Source organism: Excalfactoria chinensis, chromosome 5 (genome assembly GCF_039878825.1).
Source record: "Excalfactoria chinensis isolate bCotChi1 chromosome 5, bCotChi1.hap2, whole genome shotgun sequence".
Taxonomy (NCBI): domain Eukaryota; kingdom Metazoa; phylum Chordata; class Aves; order Galliformes; family Phasianidae; genus Excalfactoria; species Excalfactoria chinensis.
The window spans coordinates 2156297-2170787 of NC_092829.1; the positions used below are offsets into that span (position 1 = coordinate 2156297).

The following is a 14491-nucleotide window of genomic DNA, read 5'->3' on the forward strand; positions in this document are numbered from 1 at the left end:
GTCACGATGCTAAAGCAATGCACCAGTCCGCTGTTAAATGAGCTCACCTCCTCAGCAAACTCCTCCCTTTGCCACTTCTCAGTAGTACCCTAGAAACAAATTTTGCCAGTTCCCAACAGGTTGTAGGGAGAAGAAAGGAAGGTTTGGGCCCACTCATATTGCAAATAGCGTATAGCTACAGTGAGACATGGTGCTATAGGAAAGGTCACTGGACTGTTACTAAAACCATCTTTCATTTTCCATCTTCCTTTAGGACATAGAGCTGATAGTACAGCTCTTAGAGCAAAGTCATGGTTTGGAGAGGAGAACTCATGTTTGTGAGCTGCCAAACACCACAAAGAAGTGGATATGTTCCAATAGGAACACATTTCAGGAGAGGCCTCAACCCTGCCTGCCACTCTTTACTTGGTACAGGTGAAATCAATAATGGTAACGAGGATCTATTCCTTAAATAGTTGGTGCCAAGCTAGTGCTGGTGAATCATTACAAGTGAGTTGGGGATAGAGCTCTTTGTTAGGAGGAGAGGTTGGGACTGGTAGAAGGTTAGCACCCCATATTATGGATTGGACTTATTGTGATGTTGGTTTGCTTACTATATGTTAGGTTTCTCTCTCCTACTGAGTGTTTTATTCTGTGCTGAGGAGTCTGGTGGGAAGTTGTTGAGGAGCTTTTGATTACTTTTCAGTAGCTGACTTCAGTAAATGCATTTTGAGGCAGAAGCCTTGAGCTGGCTGCAGGCATGATCCTGAATTGGTATCTTACTGGGACAGTTTTAGTATTGAATCCCTAAAAGATGAAGGAACTTACCTGTTGTTGTAGTTCTATCTGAGACGCTTTTTGTTTCTAGGGTGGTAGTTCAATGGTTATAAACATGCATCCTATTACATTATAAGCTCCTGTTTTTGTATGTCACTTCTCCAGTTATTTAAATTGCAAACTCTGAAGATTATCTTCAGAGCAAATATTATCAGAGCAAATATAATCTTGATGCATCTCATTTGCTCAGCGCTTCCTTTGACAACACTGTGGTTCCGTGTTAGAGTCATCAAATGTGACTTCAGTAAAAGCTTGTGGTTTGCTGTTACTTCTTTCCTTCAGTCCTGCCCTGGTTTTTGTCTCTGTACTGTGGCTTCTCAACACTATGGACAGGAGTTAGTAGTCTCCAGGGCAGCTACTGGTAGTTGACTTTATTCAGGTGTTGGTTGTTACTTTTTGAGATGACTCAAACCTCCCAGGCTGTGCAAACAGCTGCTGTTAATGTTGCTGTAGACCTGCTGTGTGCAGGAGTTAGGAGAAATGATAGCAAAGTGACAAGCCTGGGTTTTTGCTTTAAATATGTATAATGAATGATGTAGTTCATAACTCGCCTGTTCTGATTCTCTTAGGCTAAGGCTGTGACTTATCTTAGGAACCTGGTCTCAAAGCATGGAGAACTGGGATCCTAATGAGATTTAAAACTGATAGGCATGAAATATATTGAGGTTTTGGGTAGGACTGGGAGCTTTGGGCTGGTGGGCTCTACTGTCTGATCAGTATTGTGCTTGATGTGTTAGATAACGCTCAGGAGGCAAAGATTTTCACAGTATAAAGGAGGGCTTCCAAAGAAGTCCACCTGGATCTGGAAACAAGAGCTCCTCTCATATCTACTAGACTTGCTTCTTAGAAATAGTTTCCCAGGGAAATCTCTACCCCTTGGATAAAGGGTTAATGAAAAGGCAATGCATGTATTTATTGCTGCACTCTCTTACCCTGAAGGAAAGCAAAAAGGAAGCACAATCAGAATTGCTTCCTTCTTTATAACGCTCCTGCTGAATGATGAAAGTTGAGTGATGAAAGGCTGTCGTTGTGCTCAAGGAATTGATTTGCATTCACTTTGGATTTACCAGATAAAAGGAGTCAGTTTTGGTTAAAGTGAACTTATTAGCTGGTCATTGATCAGCTTGCATCTATGAAGAGATGAACAGCAGCACGACGGAAGTCTCTTTCTCTTCTCTCTTCTAGGTTAGTATGCATAGATACCCATTCATGGATGTTTGGAAACAGCAAATTCTCAACTAACTATATTTATTTTTACTATTTTTTTCAAGGGAGATAACTTGAGCTGGAGATAAAACAGAACTTAGATGACTCATTCCTCAGAAAAGCCCTTGCTTGAGCACACGGGTCTGGAGGCAGTGGCAAGATTGCTACAGGCCCTGTGCTGTGTCCTTCATTAGGAATCCATGGCAGCCCTCGTTCCTGTTTTACCAGCACAGGCTGCCCATGGAGGTGGGCGAGTCCAAGAGCCATGAAGATGAGGCACTGAGGGAGGTGGTCATTGGGGTATGGTGGGGATGGGCTGGGGTTGGGCTTGATGATCTGGAAGGTCTGTTTGAACCTGAATGATTCTATAATTCCTCTCATGCCAGGCACTCAGTTTTGCCCAAGCCTTCTTCTCTGATCATCTTCCCATTTGTTTTCAGCTCTTTACCCATGCAAATGACTTTGGGATGTAACTCCCCACCCTGCATGCTGAATGTATAGCTGGGATGAGATGCTGGCCTGGGTTTATGGGACTTGCTCACTATGCAGTATCTGGGATTGTGGTCATTATATATCCCTGTTTGTGGCACGATTCTGTGTGGAACGTGCTGCTTGTGATCCTAACATGGTCTTGGGGGGGAGAACTTGGAACTCAAATTCCCACTCTCACTTCTGTGCCTGTATTTTCTGCTGCCCCATCTCTGAGGTGCGTGAAAATGATTAAAATTCTGATTACTCATATGAACAATGTGGAAAAGAAAAGCTTTGGAATTAAAATTCAGAGAGAAATTGAATCCCGTAACAGAGCCTGCATTTATATTCAAAGTATGCTAATATGCTGTTCCATGAGGTTTGTGAATTCAATCAGGAAATCACCTAACAATAAAAGCCTAAATATACATACAGAAAGGAAAGCAAGGGACAAAGTCTGTTGATGGTATTGATAAAGTCTAAGCCCAGATTTAGATAACTTGATAGGTAGCTTTTTTTTAATCATTCATTGCTTTTGCATATCATTGGCACAGTGAATGAACATGTTTGTTTTTTTTCCCCTCTTCTCCCTTGGTATTATCTAGAAGTTCTTCAGTAGTGAGCTGGTCCACACAATGCAGTCAGCTTCTAATTTAGTTTATTACATAACTGAATGCAATTGCTAATAGAGAAATGATTACTGGCTGATTAGCCTAGTTAGCATGAGAGAAGACCAATTCCAGTGTAACTGCAGTTCTCATGTTTTGTTACATTGCTTGGCTCTTTGATGGGCATGGCAGGAGCTTGTTAGCTGTTTCTTACTGCACAGGCATGCAGTGTTTGGTGTGGGGACAGCAGGAGGCCTTTGGAGCAGGATAGGCAGTAGGAGGTGCCTGACTGCATGGATGTCACTGGGACTTGGCTTGTCCTGCAGCAATTGGCTGAGTCCAGATGTTTGGATATCTGTTGGCACTTGGTTACAGTGCCTGTTAAGAACTTGCATGCATTGAAGTGTCAGGGCTTTGTCATTAGAGGGGCCCCTGTTGCTAGATGAGAGTCCCTTGCATAATTTTGCTGACAGACTTGCCCAAAGAAACCAAGACTTTGCAGCGCAGAAAGAAAATGCATTGCCAGATACACAGGTTGTTAATTGGCTGGTCTTGTGGGAGGGATCAGGGTTTTTGTGGAGGTAACAACTCTGAAAGCTTTTTCTAAAGCAAAGAATCTCAAGTAATTGCATCATGCAATATGCAAAAAGCACCTGACTGCAAGCAGAGGCTGAGGCACCTTGGGGTAGGGGCTACAGGTCAATGTTTGGCAGCCAGAGATTCAGTCGCAGACCTGCCAATCCTTCTTAATAAGGAGGTTGAATAATGAAGTTATTTGAGGGGGCTGTTCAGCCTGGAGGAGAGAAGGCTGAGGGATGACCTCATTGCAGCCTGTCAGTACCTAAAGGGAGCCCATAAACAGAAGGGGAGTCAAGTCTTTGAAAGGGTAGATAACAGCAGGACAAGGGGAAATGGTTTGAAGTTGCAGGAAGGCAGATTGAGGTTGGATGTCAGGGGGAAGTTCTTTACTGTGAGAGCGGTGAGGTGCTGGAACAGCTGCCCAGAGAGGCTGTGGATGCCCCGTCCATCCCTGGAGGTGTTCAGGGCCAGGTTGGATGGGGCCCTGGGCAGCCTGGGCTGGCATTAAATAGGGAGGTTGGTGGTCTTACCCATGGCAGGGGGTTTGGAGCTTCGTGATTCTCGAGGTTCCTTTTAACCCAAGCCATTCAATGACGGATTGCAGCTCACACTGCAGAGCTGCAAGGAGAACCCAGCAAAGCGCATTGTGGCTTCTGCCAAGAACCTGGAGCTTTTGCATTTGTCTTTAAAGATGATCGCTGCTTACACTTGAGGAAAGAAAGAATTTTTTTTGTATGCTGAGCAGGTGCTTTTGTGCTGCTCACTGGTCCTCTGGTTGTAAATGGCTCCTGTGTTGCTCTGAACGAAAGATTGTTCTGTAAGTACATCTTGCAAACTCCCTTCTGCCATATCTGTTAATTCTCATCTGTGTCCTTCAGATGCTTCCATTTCCCTTTGACAGCTTTGTGATGTAGCCGGGCTCTTTCCAGAGTCACTCAGCTACTTTCCATATGACATAATGGCACACTTTTGGGGGACGTGTTCCTGCGAATCTGGAACTAGGTGTTCATTGCTTTGGCAAGGACAACCTGTATGAGATGAGACCAGTTTCCAACCCCTGCCCATAATTAAAACCCATCCAGGACTAGTCTCAATGACTAGAGCTCGTTGCATTTTTCCTCATACCAATAAATGATTCAATATCAAGGCTTTTTTTCAACACTGTGAATCATTTTTCAGACACCAGGAGGCTTTCTTGTGTACAGAAACATGCACAACCCAGTTCTGACTGGTTTTTATGTTGTCTGTGCTGTGTGTGATGAAGATTAGGCAAAATTTGCTTCCTAATTTAGGGACTGCAGTAGCAACTGGTAGTGTCTAAATCCTGTTGAGCTGCGTATTTATATTGACTGCTGCCCTTGTGAAAGAGGGGGAAAGAAGATATGAAACACATCCATCCTGATTCTCCTAAAGCCTATACTCTGCATCCAATTTATAAATCATTCTGTACAGAAAGATGATAATCTTGCAGTATCCAATACTAACCTGTACCTTGACTTGCCTACTTGAACTGCAGGGAGCCCTTGGCTGGATAAAGCTGTGTTTGCACTGCAGCGCTGTGTGTGTGTGCTCAAGAGCCCTGGAGGTTGCTTTTATGAATTAAATTACAAATAAAACACATCTAATGCCTGAGATCTTAGAACACCGGTGCTTGTGCTGGGCAAGAATATGAACTATGCCACCTCTATGAGCTCTTGAACATCTTAAGCTTCATTTTGAAGTCCCAACATTTAAACTGTATGAGAACAACCTACATTCTTCCAATTGCTGTGCTTGGCTGAGGGCACAGAACAATCCTACCAGTGTGTTGTTTTCCTTTTTTTTTTTTTTTTATTTCATTTTTGATACTTATTTTCTAGCAAAGCATTTAACAGCTACTGGACCTTCGGCAATAAATAATTCCAACCTGACACTCTTAATTCTTTGATTATTTGAGAAGAGATTTGAGCATTTCCCCCAAATCTGCATAAAAGTTACTGATGCTTTAAGCCAACCATAATTTCTTTATCCGGGTTTAACAGTGATCTCAATTCATGGCTTAATTCAGGCTGAGCTGTCTTTGTGTAAGTACGAAACAAGTGCCGTATTTAGGAAGCCATATGGAATTGGAGGTGGTGGACTCACCAGCCCTGAAGTTGTTCAAGGAATGTTTGGATGTTGAGTTGAGGGACATGGGTTAGTGAGAACTATTGCTGACGGGTGGATGGCTGGACTAGATGATCTTGTAGATCTCTTCCAGCCTTGGTGATTCTGTGTATCTCAGTGTGACTCTTCGGATCCAAGTGTAATTCCATACACATACGAAGAATTAAGGCATGTATTTTTTTTTCACTTCTATTATGAGCTATTATCTGTTATTTCTAAATCTGGTTCTGCTGTTGTTGAACTTCTTGCTCAACCGTTAAGTATTTTAATCTCAGTCACTTTCAGTCTTGTCTTTAAATGTGTTTATTTCTTTCTGGCTCTGGGGTGCTTGAAAATTTATATTTAACAAGTTAAAATGAATGGTGTTTTGATACGTGATGTTTCTTTAACTCCTTCTATCTTTTCTTAAAGTTAGTGAAGGCTAATTATTTATGCTGACAAGATTTCATCACGCCCAGCTGCTTTTTGCTCAATTTGTGCCGTGGTGCCTGCTTCTCCTATTGACCATGATGTAGAATTGAATGTGAGCTTGCCTGGCGTATCTGTGTAATGTTAGACATCCTCAGAGTTGAGTAGTTTCAAGCCTGCTAGCTTGCATGGGAGCTGCAAACCTCAAGGGTCTCTACCATATTTGAACATGATTTCCATCTGGTTGTATTGAGTGGACATCTTTTGCTGCTATAGGTTCTGGATGTGGGAGTGCTATGGGTGCTGGCTTTGTGTGGTGTTTGTTACTTATAAATTTCTTTTAGGTTTGTTTTCATTAAAAGGGCATGTGTGAAGGAGAGAGATGGATTTGCTGCCATGCTGGTAATGGAGGAGGCATCAGTGTTTGTTCATGACGAGTGACTCATCTTGGAGCCTCCAGGCCAAGGCTCCCTGGGTCAGTGAGGTCAAGAACCTGGAGGCAGCTTTGGGTTGCCTCTACCCAGATCTGGATTCTGGGTTTAGTCACCAAGGCTGTGTGAATGAACAACCAGAAGAGGATCAGGGACTGCTTTGGATCATTCTCTGCAGTCGTGTGGACTGGACGTAAGGAGGTATATGTGTGTTGACACGAGTTGTGCTTTCCTGTGTTGCTCTGGGCACAGCCCTTAGCTTCCTCCTTAGCTTCCTGTGGGTAGACTTCATTCAAGTCCAACTTCTTTAAGCCTTTTGGTCAGTGTTCTCTCTCTGGTGAGCTAGAGCAGACATGTTGACAGGTACATGTGAAGACCTGTAGGAAATACAGGCTTTCTGAATTGCATCTATGACTCTCAAGACATGAATGATTATGGTTTGTTCTCTGTTATCCTCCAGTGGCCTGGATATCCTTACAGCTTTCACAAAGTCCTGTTTCAAATCCATAGTTCATGTTCTTGAACTGCATTCTTTTTCTTTCTGCATGAGTAAGCTGTTAGCTGTTGAAATGCTGGCTCTTTGGCTTATTTGTGAAGCAGAACAACCATTTACTGAGGCTCTGAAGGAGGGAGGATGAGCAATTCTGAGACTGGCTACAGGCAGTCGCCGGGTATGAAGCAATGCAGGTCATGACTCCAGGCAGTATTAAATAAGTTGTCAGCAGAGGGGAGAAATAATAGAATAGCAGAAACAGTTCAGAATGTTCCTAGGGTTGGCTTTTGAGGACAGGTGTGGAGGAAAGTAGGAGGAAGAGTTTGGCTAAAATTCTCTTAGGCTGATCAACTAGAAGAGGGTTTTGAACTGAGGTGACGCTGTCAGCTCAAGCAACTCTCGCTACATTTTCTCTGCTTTTAAGGACTATCAAAGCAAAATGTTTTATTTAACCTGGAGTAAGTTTCTCCCTGCCCCTTGGTGAGTGTCATTGGTTTGACTAACAAAGCAAGGAAATCAATTATTCTCGCAGTGCTGAGCACAACGCGCTTCACTCCCTAACCAAAATCAGTAGGAGTGTTTAAACTGTGGTGAAAATAGCATGAAGTTGTTTTACGCTAAAATGCAATGTATGGTAGACAAATCCATTGAATATTGGGCAAAAAGTATTGTTGCTTATGTCTAACAGCTGTGTTATCGTTATATGGTTGGTTACTTTCTAAGGGATTCTAAGACTACTCCTGAAGGCAGAGCACTCCAAAACAAAGAGCTTTGCTCTTATAGCCTAAGAATAGGAAGCCTGTGCAATATTGGCAGCCTTGGAATAGATGATTCAGCCGGCTCATAGATATAGATGAATAGGAATAGATGAACAGCCGGTTCAAGTGTCCCTGGGATGCTTCTGTTGTAATGACAGTAACACTTTCCAATGTAGTGTCTTGTAGTTATTACATGTACAAACAGGACCCTTTTTGAAAAAGAGGAACAGCTAAAAGGGCAAAATGTTTGCAGGTAGAATGGGTAGTTTTTAAAGGCACTATGTTAAGGTATTTACAGCAGATGCATATCATGTACTTAAACAAAAGTCTTCAGGCATCTGACATCTTCCCAGGCTTTCCTTATAGTCAGTAGGAGAGAGGTGAAAAGGGAAGAACTTCTGCTTCTTTATATGAAGAAGCTGTCCTCTGCAAGAAACATGGGGCTTTGCACCTGTCAAAAACCACAAAGGATTTCCAGGAACTGTAAACATGCCTCAAGTTGAGTCAGTGCTTCTCATGCAAGATGAATTTGTGTGGATGAATAATGATAGAGCAGGAGATGCAGCCTGATTTAGTGGGCATGATGGTGACGTGTCAACAGATGGACCTGATGGTCTCATTGGTCTTTTCCAACCTTAATGTTTCTATGATTTTTCTGTATTGCTTTTGAGTGAGGGATCTTTGAGAATTTCTTGATTGGAGCCTTTTTCTTTGAGAGAACCCAGTTTCAAAGCCAAGTGTCAATAAAATTAGTTAGAGGAGATTATGATACACTGAACTGTTAGGTCTGGGTTATGATAATCTCCTCCAAACAAAGAAAAACTGAAATGACATTTAAATGAATGTAAAAAGTCCTGGAGGACTTGAAATTTGCAGACCACTGAATCTCGCTTTTGTGACTAATAAACCAGGTGGAAGTAGAACAGTATTGATAGGTGTTACATGGGAGGAATAGTACTTGCTCAGCTTTGATTCAGCTTGATTAAAGGCAATCCAAATATTCCCTGCCAGAAGGGAGTCAGTACCTAAGCTGAGATTAATTTCTTTTGAACTTAGTTTTGTTGTAGGAACTAAAAGGTTTCTCATTCATAGGAAATGTGGATGACAGCGTGGTGTTCCACAATTACTGACTGTGTTTTACCTGCAGTGAAGATACACCAACTGTTCATTCTCTGCAACACATGATGAGGTGCTAACAGCAATCAGTTCGGAACACCAGGGAATGGATGCTTCACAAATTGCCTGATCACAAGTCCATTATACTCTCAGAAGTAACAAGATGCTGAGTGCTTCAATTAATACTGGGCTTTTTGTATAAATCTTGTCTGTATTAATTTAGCAGCAGTTCCTAGCAGGTGCCCGTCAGTGGGAGCTCCAACTAAGTGTGGGGTGCTCAGATTTTGTTCAGGGGTGGATTTAACCATAGCTAGAGTCTGGATGTTAAATAAAACACCTATTATGCATTATTCTCCCATGTCTGCAACAGTTTAACACTTTTAAAGCCCATTCTTTGCTCCTGTAAGACTGATCTCAAATGAGTGCTTTTTTTGCACGCAGAGGAAATAAATTAATTGGAGCACTGAGGTATTTTTTATGCAGCAAGAACACATGCAGACACCCTCCATGTGCAGGACACACATGCTCCAATGCCTGCTCCCATAGCCAAGTGGAGGTGTTGCTGCTCAGGAGAACTGCAATCGTTTTATATTTGCATTCAACAGATGTATTCATTTCCACTTCTAAAAACAGTCTGTCTCAAGGAGTGTAAACAGATCTGCTGCATGGCTGTATTTAAAGAAATAACTGAGACTTTTTTGGGAAGTCTGATGTTACATTTGGTGCCGGAACTCAGAAATACTTCCATTTCAAAGATGTAATTTTGTTTTCTTGTTTTGGCTGTTTTGGGTCTCTTTTAAAATTTGTTTTGCAATCTTAACTTTCATGTTGCAGTCTGGCATATGTGGATGTCTGCGCGTCTGTTTTGAGCACGTATTTTGGAGAACAAAGTATGATATCTGACTCTGTGTTGGTTGCCAGCCTCAAGATCTGGCACTTAGGTTTACAGAGGGCTTTGGATGCCTTCAGACTTCCATTAGAGCAATATGGCCTCTGTCCAAATGGATCTTCATCTTCCAAGGCTGGATGCTTTGTTAGATAAGGACAACGTGCAAACTAGGACTTTGCAACAGGAGAAAAGCAAACCTGAGAAAATGTGTTTGAAGAAACACTGAAGCCTGTCACAAATGTAGTCTGAGGCTTATACGTTCAAGCCAGGAAGACTTGTTATTTGACTGAGGAAAATTTCCCCCTTTTCTCTAATCTGCTTTTACCGTAATCTTCTGTCTCTTTGAAAGGAAAACTGAGCTGTCTGCACCTAAATTTGATGAGTTATATGTCTAAATTCAGGGAATTTCTGCTGTGAGTCTTTATTTGGCAGAGATGTCTAAATGTAGTCCAGCGTTAGCTGTATCAGACCAAGTGAAAAACAGTTTCTTCCAATTCTTTTCTCTTTTTCCTGGTTGACAGCAACTCCTCCTTGCTGAGGATCTCTGTCTGAGGGCTCTACATGGTGGTGGTTAGGCACCCAGCCCTCTGCAGTCAACGTAAAGGGAGTCTGAAAGTTTAACTTGGCTAGGAACCACTTGCTTTTATTTTCAGTGCTTTTCCAGCCTTCAAGGTGAGGCTGGATCAGGCCCCGGGCAACCTGAGCTGTGGAGTCTCTGTTTGTTGCAGAGGAGCTGGGCTAGATGGCATTCTGAGGTTCCCTCCAGCTCTAAGGATTCAGTGATAAAGCACTGTTATAGGACTAACCTCTTTTTTCCCCCCTCCAAATTAATTCTTTTGGACTGCATGCTTACCCTTTCTTCAGCACTATAGAAGGAAGTATAAAGAGTGGCAAAGCCTTGGCTACAAGCAGACTTGATGAACTGTTGAGTATATAGAATGATATGATGTTTTCAGATGGTTTCAGAAAGACGTTGTCCTCTCTTAAATGTTGTCCTGTCAGGATTAGGCCCAGATGAAAAGCAGGTGTTACCACTGTTAATAGAACAGTCCTTGGATATGAAAATAAATCCTAACAAAATGCTGTCTGTAACCTTGTCTAAAATCATAATCCATGTGGTCAATCAAAAAATGGGGTTAATGTGACTTGATCTGTGTAAGTGACTTCAGGGTAAGGATCTGTTGGCTCCTGAAGTTGTCTTAATAAAGTATAAAGGTAGGGAGAGAACCAGTTACTGAAGTGAAATTCAAGAACTAATTTACTAGGTTTTTTGATATACAGATGTGCTTAACCACTACTGTGAGTGAAAGCTTCTACTGATGTGCTGCTAGCGCTAGTGAAAGCATCTCTGAAGTTTACTTGATCCAAAACCTAGCTATTCTTCAGGCATGTGGAATCCATTAAATAATAGTAGGTGGACAAAACACAGGAGTTTTCAGAGGACTCAGTGGTCATGTGATAGAAAAATTTTGCTCTGTATCGAAGGAATTGCACTGGGTTAGACCTAAGATCTAAACTGCCTTCCATTGGACAGGCTGAGAGATGCATGGAAGTCAGTAGAAACAGGGAAACAGAGATTTCTACAATAGAGTTAAGGGGGTGAATTGGAATGGGCCTATTGGACCAGTGCTGGGTGTGGAGCCCTCAGTACAAAAAAGATATGGTGATTTTGGAAAGGGTCCAGAGGAGGGCCACGAAGATGATCAGGGGGCTGGAGCACCTCCCCTATGAGGACAGGCTGAGGGAGTTGGGTTTGTTCAGCCTGGAGAAGAGAAGGTTGCGGGGTGACCTCATTGCAGCCTTTCAATACCTGAAGGGAACTTACTCCCAGGAGGGGAGTAAACTCTTCGAAAGGGCTGATAATAGCAGGACTAGGGGAAATGGTTTTAAGTTAAAAGAGGGAAGATTTAGGTTGGATGTTAGGGGGAAGTTCTTTACTAGGAGAGTGGTTAGGTCCTGGAACAGGCTGCCCAGGGAGGTTGTGGATGCCCCATCCTTGGGGGTGTTCAAGACCAGGTTGGACAGGGCTCTGGGCAACCTGATCTAGTAAAGGCGTATGTTTGGTGGCCCTGCTAGGCAGGGGGGTTGGAACTACATGATCCTTGAGGTCCCTTCCAACCCGGGTCATTCTGTGATTCTGTGATTCAGTGCTGGGTGGCAGAAGTAGGAAGTCTAGCTGTAGACTTATCTTCTGGGTGAGATACTGGAAGAGGTTTGGTCCGCAAACAGTGTTGAAATACAATATCTGGTAAGTTCTCTCTCTCTCTCTCTGTGCTTTCATTGAAGGCTTGAAGTTCTGTTGAGCTGGCTTTCTAGGAGACAAAGACATGATGCGTGTGAGTGTTTTGCTTTTTACCATCCTTCTACATGAAGGATGCTCTCTCCTTTTGTGATGGTGAAGCTAGGGGTGATGCTCAGCCACTGGAAACATGCTTGCTTTGCCACTGACAGAGCCATGGACAGCAGTGGATTTGGTAAGTTGCAATGAGTTTGGGGAAAGTAACTCCTATGATTCTGTCTCAGTATATTCACTCTGGGTTCTTAAAATACGGATTAGGTCCTAATAGTCGCCTACAGAATTCAGACAAGTTTAATAACCTCTCTGCATCAACTGTAACAAAACCAATCCTGTCCTGAGCACATCTCATATTGTTAAGCTTGCTCTGGTTAATGCACTGTTGGCTTCTCTTTGCAAATCTTCCTAATTTTCACAAGTCAGGTAGGCACGTGGCAAACTCCTCAAGGCTCCCATGGGAGTTTTGCTGTTGCTTCCCAGCATTAACTCTGTGTCAGCTGCCTGCTGGCTGTGCCACGATTCTCATTGCTCTGAGACCTGAGAGCCAACAGAAGCCTTTCCAGAGAGCTCCCACATCATTGAGGTCTATGTCCAGCAGATGTTCCCCTGGAGCACTTAGGAAGGGATCTTAATTGTCTTCCTACTCTCTGAGGATGCATGGGTGGATGCTGCTCTCCAACTGCAGCAAAGAAACTTGCAGAGCTTTGTGGGGAAAAAAAATGGGGATCAGTATAACTGCAGGAATAATGTAATATTAGGGTTTGGGGTTAGAGCCTGGACTGCTGGGGGAGAAGTAATACTTGAAGGCTCATTACCCTGCCATTTTAGAAAGGAAATCTTGGATGTTTGATACAGTGAGGAGTATTATCCCCTACTCTGTTCTCTTTATTCGTATTATTTTTTGTCAAGTCCTGTTGTGCAGTTTCAGTGTTCTTGTGTGGTTGTTTTTTCTTTAACAGAAATCTGGATGCCAGCTGTTTTGCCTGTATCGCGCTTTGTTTTGCACTGCTAGAAAATACAGGGCAGATTTGTCTGTGTTCATCAGGTGCAAGCAATCAGTTATATAAAGGATCTGGAACTTGTGTCCCTTGAGCTTCTCCATTAACCTGCTCACCAACAATGAGCATCTCTGTGTCACATAGTTAGTCAGGTGGAAACTAATGTAGAAATTCAAGTGCCTTTGGGAGGGCAGCTCCATGGAGAGCAGCTCACTACAACAGAAGGCATTAAAATGCTAGATTATGCCAGATGAAGAGATGTGCTATTAGCTATGGCCTCTGCTTAGCATAGGCGCCGTTACATGATGTTCTTTGTGTTTATTTTTAAGTGGGTGACATATATTGCTTTTGGGGCGCGACGATGTGGAGACGGGTAAGTTAAAGCTGAGCATGATGAGATTTGGGGGGAAGGAATTTGTGACAGAGAAGGGAGAAAATAACATTTGCAGATTTCACTGGTATGAAACAATCAGTGCAACCCATTGTTGTTTTTTTTTCTCCTAGCTCTTTTCCAGCCTGGCTTAACTCGCAGTTCTCATAAAACTGGAGATGGACCATTTGGTTTATTGGTGATTGGAATACCAGCAGCATAGGACTGTGTTTGCCAGTCCACAAACTTCAGACATTAGGCTGTTCCTGGCCATACCGGTCTGTTGTATTATTTCTAATGGAGAGTCGCTCTGTGAAAAAGCAGCAGCTGTTCACTGAAAATGTCTTCTCTCCATACTGTCAGCAAAATGCAGCCTTTTAATCATTAAACATTTCATACTGTTAACAAAAGAAAATGTGGTGTTGACAATAGGGCTATATCATCACCATCACTCTATTGCCTCCAGTGTTGGAGTCTTCCTTCTACCTTGTGTTGGTTTTGCAGACATATGAGTTCTTTAACTTCAGTAATGATATCTTTATGGTAATTAAAATGGAATTAGAGCCTATGTACTTTATCCTAGCAGTACCTTCTCATGGGGCATGCCCTCTTTTGCATTCCTATAAATCCTCTCGTTGGCACAAATGTCTTTGCAGTGAGATGAATTCACTGTTTAAGAAGGAACGTGCGAACTGTGCGTGTTCTCCTTAAAGGGGCTTATTAATGTAAATAAGAAACACCTCATCTTGAAACCTAAGGAAAATAAACTGCATACATCTGGCTGTCGGTACCTTGCTAAGAGACTGTGAGCCCTAAGAGGGGCCTTGCATGCAGCTGAGGGTCTCCTGGAATGATGTGAAAACACAAAAGAGCATGCCTGGCACTGTATGGTTGCAGCTTCTTGGCT

At 42.8% G+C, this 14491-nt stretch overlaps 1 long non-coding RNA gene across 1 annotated transcript; it reads left to right on the forward strand.

Moving 5' to 3' along the window:
- The first annotated feature begins 497 nt into the window (after positions 1 to 497).
- Positions 498 to 2771, forward strand: LOC140253443 (uncharacterized). The gene is made up of 3 exons (XR_011903853.1): positions 498 to 542; positions 1887 to 2001; positions 2088 to 2771. It is a non-coding gene; the product is annotated as an uncharacterized lncRNA (long non-coding RNA).
- The last annotated feature ends 11720 nt before the right edge of the window (positions 2772 to 14491 follow it).